The 7,522-nt window shown below is 33.3% G+C and overlaps 1 protein-coding gene across 3 annotated transcripts in view; it reads right to left on the minus strand.

The window, feature by feature from the left end:
• LOC105459382 (sodium-coupled monocarboxylate transporter 1) overlaps nt 1-7,522 on the minus strand; it is a 47,486-nt gene that overhangs the window by 26,062 nt on the left and 13,902 nt on the right. The window contains exon 2 of one of the 3 annotated variants that reach the window (XM_011705336.1): nt 2,147-2,646. The exons of 1 other annotated variant lie outside the window; for it this stretch is intronic. The gene's annotated coding sequence lies outside the window, so the exon portion shown is untranslated. Of the gene's footprint in view, nt 1-2,146; nt 2,713-7,522 lie in introns of those variants that run through there. One more of the 3 variants, XM_011705337.1, reaches the window with a different exon arrangement.

Raw genomic sequence — 7,522 nt, forward strand, 5'->3', positions numbered from 1 at the left:
CCCCCCCCCCCCCAATTCGCATTAGGGACTTTTTGACAGCGTCAGATGCTGCGCGTTTTTTGCGCCGGATTATTGCGGAAAGTTTTGCAAGAAGATACCCACTTCGACTAGTCTTTCGTCTTTCCTTCTCTCTTCTTCCTCCACGTATCCGCAGTCTGATGTGCAGCTGCGTCCGGGAAAAAACGGAGATAGACGGAGACGCGGTTATTAAAAGACAGTCTACTCCTGCGTGTGAGCACGCTTAAATCTTCATTCGAACATGGACCTCGCTGCCGGATTATTTTTATACTGGGATTATTTTTATCATTTGGCAAAACACTCTCGCATGCGAGAACAAGTAGCATAACTATCTTAAGCTACATGAACGATTGAATTACAGTATTTAAAAGCAAGGTCGATACATTTACCAAAGGTCGGCCTTTGTTCCGTGCGTTGCACAATCGCACGATTAATTCTTTGGAGATCTTTGCATGCTCTTACCTATTTATTTGCCTAACAATTATTGTATTTATAGGTAAATTTATGCCAACAAAAACCTATTGCGTCTATAAATCACTTAATTTAATTAGTACCCTTCAAGTTTGTCCATAAAGTGTGCGATATCACGATATTACCTGTGTATAAATGTATACGCATATATAATATGCAAAAAATATCAAAGTTAGCGTGTAAGTGTGCGCTGAAAAAAAACAGCTTTATGACTGATTCATTCTTTCTTTCCGCCTTTGATGATGTTTTTACAGTAATTTTGTAAAGCGTTATGTAAGTTTTCTTATTGGTTTTCTTATTTGAGACAAAAAATTGGTCGAGCAGTTAGATCAATGGACACATCGACTCTTCTTGATGCTGCTCGGATATTTTCGATAAAAATGCACGATCGTGATACGAATAATCACAGCGTTTTCAAATACACCCATAGTCTGATCGCGTTTCTGATGCTAAATGGGTAATATCCAAGCATTTCCTTGAATGAATTCATATCCGGCGATCGAACAGATTTGCAATTATAATGAAACTCATATACATTTCGGCTCTCAGCCAGTGAATTATAACTTAAAATATAATGACCTCGATATAAAAATATATAATGCAATTACAATGCAATTCTCGTGCATGTATATTCAGTAATGGAAAAAAATAGTAAATATATAGCATTATTTTGAAATATGTTTTCAAAATGTGTTGATATATGAAACGTTTCGATTGAATGTAGAGATTTCGCCCATTTATCCGTTGCGTAATTTCTTTAATTAAAATTGTTATATCTTTGAAACTGTTTCATTCGTTAACATTGAAATTATCATATAGATAGACGTATATTGTAAATTATTAAGCAACGTGTGTGCTTCTGACAATTATCACAATCTCGAGTTTGCATAAAAAGTGTTGCAAAGTAATAGCGTAGTACATTACGTATTGCTCATGACGGCAAACATAGTTGCGTAAGGAACTGCTAACTACTGCTAATCTGGTAACATTACTAGGCAGAAACTAATATCTTAGTATGTATTGTTGACGATGAAAACTTACAGTTTAAATTTTCAAAGAATTATTTATAGATTTATAGTTATCATTTATGGAATTTTATGTCAATGTAACATAAATTGTCAATGGAATTTTTATTTATTTTATTTTATCAGAAAGCGAAGCGAACGAATATTCTTCTCGTTCTTCTTTTATGATTTACATAGAAGGTGAGGAGCATAGTAAAATTAATTACATATTGTCAAAATTATTATATTGCTGAGTGTTATTATTAACAGCTCTGCAAGACTTTTTCAATGAACCAATTTGGAAAAGATGGTCTAGATGATTCGGAAGAGAAATAAGTTCAATTTCGTTTTTCTGCTGTTGTCCAACGTTTCTAACGCTTATTTAATATTATAATGAAAAGTTTTTCCACAAGTGCAAAATTACAAGTTTTATCTTTTGCCTTTTACGCGGAAACTTGCTGTCGAAAAGTTTGTAAACTCAGATGCAATTTCTAAAATGCATAAATTATTATGCATTTGAATTAAGCCATTAAATTCTACCTTAAATAAACGAGGATTTCTCAAAATCTCTCTGAGGTGAAATCGGAGTGTTATAAAATTTCCATTAATTTATATGGAACCCGTTTTTATTGATACAAAATTTGCATATATACCTGTAGGCTGTAATGTTACATATTTGATGATTTCGGATGGAATATTTGCGTTATCCACATTCTGGGTATTGTGTGTTGTCTGCCAAGGTCGGGACGCGTTTCCTTTCACTTCGTCTGATAATATTACTATTACGTAAGCATTATTTCGTATAGCATTATATTATTTTGTCACGATGATAATTTGGGTGATTCAGCAGCACTTATGGACACAAAGATGCCGGCTTCACGATTGTTTGTCGACGAATAAGTAAAATTACGAAAGGCTCCCGCGTTCTCCGATCAAGGTAACTCGATCAGTTTCCCGATCGAGATAGAGGATGAGACGTGGAAAATCTATGGTCGTCAGTCAATCACCATACGATGTTCACGAGTTCGTACACAGCACTTTGAAGTTCCGTACGTTTCGCAGATCGGCTGAATCCGATTTCGAAGTGAATTCACAGTCCATGCGACGTGGTCAGCCGCCGACGTAATACTGGGAAGTCCACACAGCATGGCTGCTACATTTAAAAAGTATCAGTCAGTAGCTATCGTGACTAGCGCGCGTCCATTGTTGACACCGAATGCAGAATGGCTGATTGATAGATTAGCAATATCAAATGTTTAATTGTGTATATATATATATATATATATATATATATATATACGACAAATAACTTTATTTTCAGAACTGTGTATTACGTCAATACTTATCAGTCATGTGTTGCTATTTTTACAGACATATCTAAATGACTCAATCTTTGCGAAATTGATGATATTTTATGATTGATTTTCATCAAAATGTAATAACAAAATTACTTTTCTTACAATACTAATTTATTAAATTTATGTAATATATATATATTTTTTTTTTAATTAAAAAAATTTTAATTTTTAATATTTTTATTGTGATTTGATATTTGTATTGTGTTTAATTGTTGGTTTACTCGTCGCATGAATACAACGGAATAATACGAAAGCAATGGTACATGCGTGTAATTAATCTGTATCTCGAAAAGAGATTTATTTTTACGATTGATCGAATAGTGATAGTCGTTAGAAATTATTCGGAGAACAATTTTTCTTCGATGGATTATATCCATCCGTGCGGGAACAGAATCAAAATATACTGTGAGATTAAAATAGTTAGTTCTAAAATAGTTATAATAGTTATTGTCAATAGTGAATTCTCACAGCTACGTGACTGCTTATCAGTTTCTTTTTGTCTCATTGTACGAGCTCGTTGAAGTGAATCGCGGAACTTTATTTCTCGCGGTGCTAAATCGGCCAACGCATCTTCAGGTATAGACTGCACATTCATATATTCTATTCGGAGCTGTAACATTTTAGCCAATTTTTCCCTAGCATTCATTAATTCTATTTTTAATATGAGTGTTAAAAAACGAGAGTTATTTATTTCCGATTAAAAATTATTTGAAAATTATTTAAATAATGTTTTTTATTTATTCTAATTAGTTACAAACTTTTAATTAAAAAGAGAATAATTCATACGTATTTATTTTATTTTATTTATTTTGGTGCCTCTAAAACTAAAATAATATTAAATTATTTTCCTAACAGAGATATAATTTCCTTTTTAGAAAAATTTTATTTAGAAAATATATTTATAAAAGAAGGTAAACTCATAACGGATTGTGAGTGGAATTTTACAAGAAAGACTATCGTCGTATAGGCAATTAATAATGTTGACATAGTCATGGCGTAAATGAACAGCAAGAAAAACGTGTCAACGCGTCAATTTGTCATGCGTTTGAGTAAATCGTAGCACGTGATTCTAGGTGATAATTTGTTATCAGAGATAAAAAGAGACAGCAAGAACATGATAAATTAATAAAGATTGAGCGAATAAAGAGTACGTAATCGCTTACCTTTTGTACACAAATGACATGAGTAGATACAAGTGTCTACAAATACGTATCAGACTTTATTTATTTGTCAAACAGCTGATATCGTTTTGCATCTACTTGTATCACTTATATGTATGCATACGCAAACTAATTAATTACATGATCTCATTAAATCTTCATTGATTCATTATTAGCTTTCAATTTATCTCTGATAAGGAATTCGTAATTATTGTCACGTACTACTGCAAAATAATTTCACTTGTTAAGTACTGTGATTAACATTGTTATTATTACTATTTGTTTTTCGATGTTTACAGTTTTTCTATTTATATATATATTTTTCTTTTTTTGAATCACGATCGCACATGCTTTAAAATGTAGAAAAAAATATTTAAATAAAAATGAATCAGGGTAAAAGTGAAAAACATCGTATTCTCAATTAATTGCATATTATTGATTTTTTGTGAATGTTTTTTTATATTCGATAGTTTTTTATTCAGGAACGAAATGTCAAATTGTTTACTTCAGCTTCTTCTTGCTTGAGAATTCTTGGGATATGGCCAATGCTTAAAAATGTGAGATTATTGTGTATTCTGGGTTGAGAAAAATTCGAAAGATTCAGAGCGCTTGCATCGCAAATGACGCGCAAACGCGCCTCAAGGATAACGGCTGCATTGTTCGCGAAACCTAAAACGCGCGTCTAAAGTGGAAAGTAACTCGCGTCTCAGCGCCCGCCCCAACTGTGCCGAGTTATATAGTAGGTATATAGTAATGGAGATTGATACGAGTTAGGAAACGTTTGGCGAGCGGAATGGAGTGGCTGGGGTCTGTAAATTCGCCAAATTTCGTTGTTCTTCGTTTCATTCGCGGTTTCTCCTTTTCGACACCGCAATTTCGCGAATGATTGACACGTTTCCGAAATTTCGTGATATTCGTACTGATGTTGCTGATGCTGAGTTTTACGAGATTCATTCAACATGGAAAATCTGTTGTCGCAACAATGTACAGAATGCTCAGTGCGGATAACCGGATTATTTAATTAACGTGCGCATTTAGTAGCGCGCGAAATTTCGCGAGCGAAGTAGAGGATGCGAACAGACTCTCAATCACGTAATCCACTTTCAGCGAAAGTTATATTTCCATAATATAATTGTAGAATTATGGAGATTGGATTTGGCAAGTTGTGAATCACCCTTGCGTAACTAATATTAGCTCCGTGATAAAGTTTACATACTATTCGTTGCAGTATCAATGAAACATTTGGACTAGGATGTTGGTAGATATAGATAATTATCATAATTGATTTATCATCAAAATTTGAAAATATTTAAAAACTACATTAGAAAATGTAATAAATTGTCGTTTTACTCGAGATTTGTACATTATAATAACAACATATAGTAACACAAGTTTATTCTCAGTTCTACGTGCGCGCACACATCACACGTGCCTACATTTATTGATACAATGTTTTATTTTCCGATGTAAAAAAAGAACATAAAATTTGTTCTTATCTCGTTGCACGAGTATAAATTTTTTTTATGAAATGCAACGTGAGATTTCACGCGTCAAAGTATATAGCAATATACACTTATGCGAGCAGCATTAAATTTGTAGCTTATTGATCGTTACATCCCGCGATTGCATCAGCTTCAAGTTTCGCGTTAACGCTCGTCTTTTTCCACATCGTGACTTTGTTATTTTGCGGTTGCTTCACGTTTGCTTACATAATAGAGGCGCCGATATCTTTACGCACAGTGATTTCGTAAGTCCGAAGTTTAGATTTTATATCCATACCCGGTAAATATTCTATTATGTGCGCTTGACAATTGCCGCACTGCAGCCGAAGATGATTGTAAGTAAGGTACATGATCTATAAATACCCGCGTTCGAAAATGGACCGTTGCGTAAAAGACAGCAATAGTGGTAGTAAGAGACGTCGGCGTGTCCCAAACTCTTGCCAAAACAGCGGCGGTGAGAGATTGCAACTGTTTGTTTCAGCATTAGGAGATTCCCATGACGTCAATTCGTCACGTGCTTTATATTTGGCGGTGATGATTAATTGCGCTTGTAGATACATAGAATTTGCAGATAGATAATCGAATACTGCCTGCAGCAGGTACCATTACGCACAGGTGGTTAAATCCGATAAGGTTGAATTACATGCATGCACCGGCTGCATATTGCACCGTTTCACAATGATAACACGGTGAGAAGAAGAAGCAATTACTCGTTCGCTATTATTTTCTATTGATCGTATCGTTTCATTTAATATTTCAAAGTTTTGCAACGACAAGTGTACTTCTGTGTTTACCATCCAATACTGGTATTGAATTATTGAATTTCGCTGTGTACTACAAACAGATCGCATGACCCCTCTAGCGAAAATTCGTAACAATATTATACCCTGTGCTTATGGAATATTTTGCAAAACTTTGAAAATGAAAACATCCATTTGAATGTATATATGTACATTCGCTCATTCATCGTTTCATCGCGTTATAAGCGAGTATATGTTCTTATACGTGCATACAGTACAGCTATGACGTCAGCAATCGACCACGCAAAATAGGTCTCGGCTCTCACCGAGACACAAATTCATGGGTTGCGTATTCGAAGTATACATTTGCTATTGCACATTACAGTTATAAATGTATACGTTATAACTGAAAATTAAATTGCAGAATTTTGCAAACCAGAAATCATTACAAATGCATGATGCACATTGTAACATTTACATTTTATGTTGTTACAATTGTAAATACGATACTACATTCCAGGGATTGTTATCGATATCGTAGCTTGTGAAACGAATCGATTAATTCTTTTATCTATTTATAATAAAAAAACACTGCCAAAAAATGTATATTCTACAATTTTTGAAGCATATTCCACGTTTTCTTTGTTATAATATTAGCTTTTATTTCAAGAAAAACTCTCTTTATTTAGGAAATTCAAATCATATACGTAACACAGAGTTTCACCAGCAAGTCAGAGCAACCAGTCATAGCATGTCACAGCTGCAACCAGGAAACGGAAATATGATACAAAACCGATGTGTATACCACAATATAGCCACAAACAATCGAAATCAAATACATACAATAATATCACGATTCACTATCAAATTGTATATTTATTTAACTATGTAATTATGTAAAATATATTATATAATTATGTCAATAATATATATACATAACACATCAATACCATTTACAAAAAAGTTTACTAGACACTAGAAAATTATAATATTAAATTGAATAGTTGCTACTAATTGCGGTTTATATTAAAAATTAAAAATTAAACTATTAATAAATTGTCTTGGCTTGAAATTTGTAGAGAGAGAGAGAGAGAGAGAGAGAGAGAGAGAGAGAGAGAGGATACAACAATTTAATATTATCTTAATCACGTCACGCTATTGGGCATTTTCAACAATTTTGTAATTTAAAATATTTAGATTTATCTCTTCTTTGAGTATAAAATGTATTATATATATGCTGTCTCTTATACACATCTCTGAGCGGGCTGG

Source organism: Wasmannia auropunctata, unplaced genomic scaffold (assembly GCF_000956235.1).
Source record: "Wasmannia auropunctata unplaced genomic scaffold, wasmannia.A_1.0 LD334196.1, whole genome shotgun sequence".
NCBI classification, from domain to species: domain Eukaryota; kingdom Metazoa; phylum Arthropoda; class Insecta; order Hymenoptera; family Formicidae; genus Wasmannia; species Wasmannia auropunctata.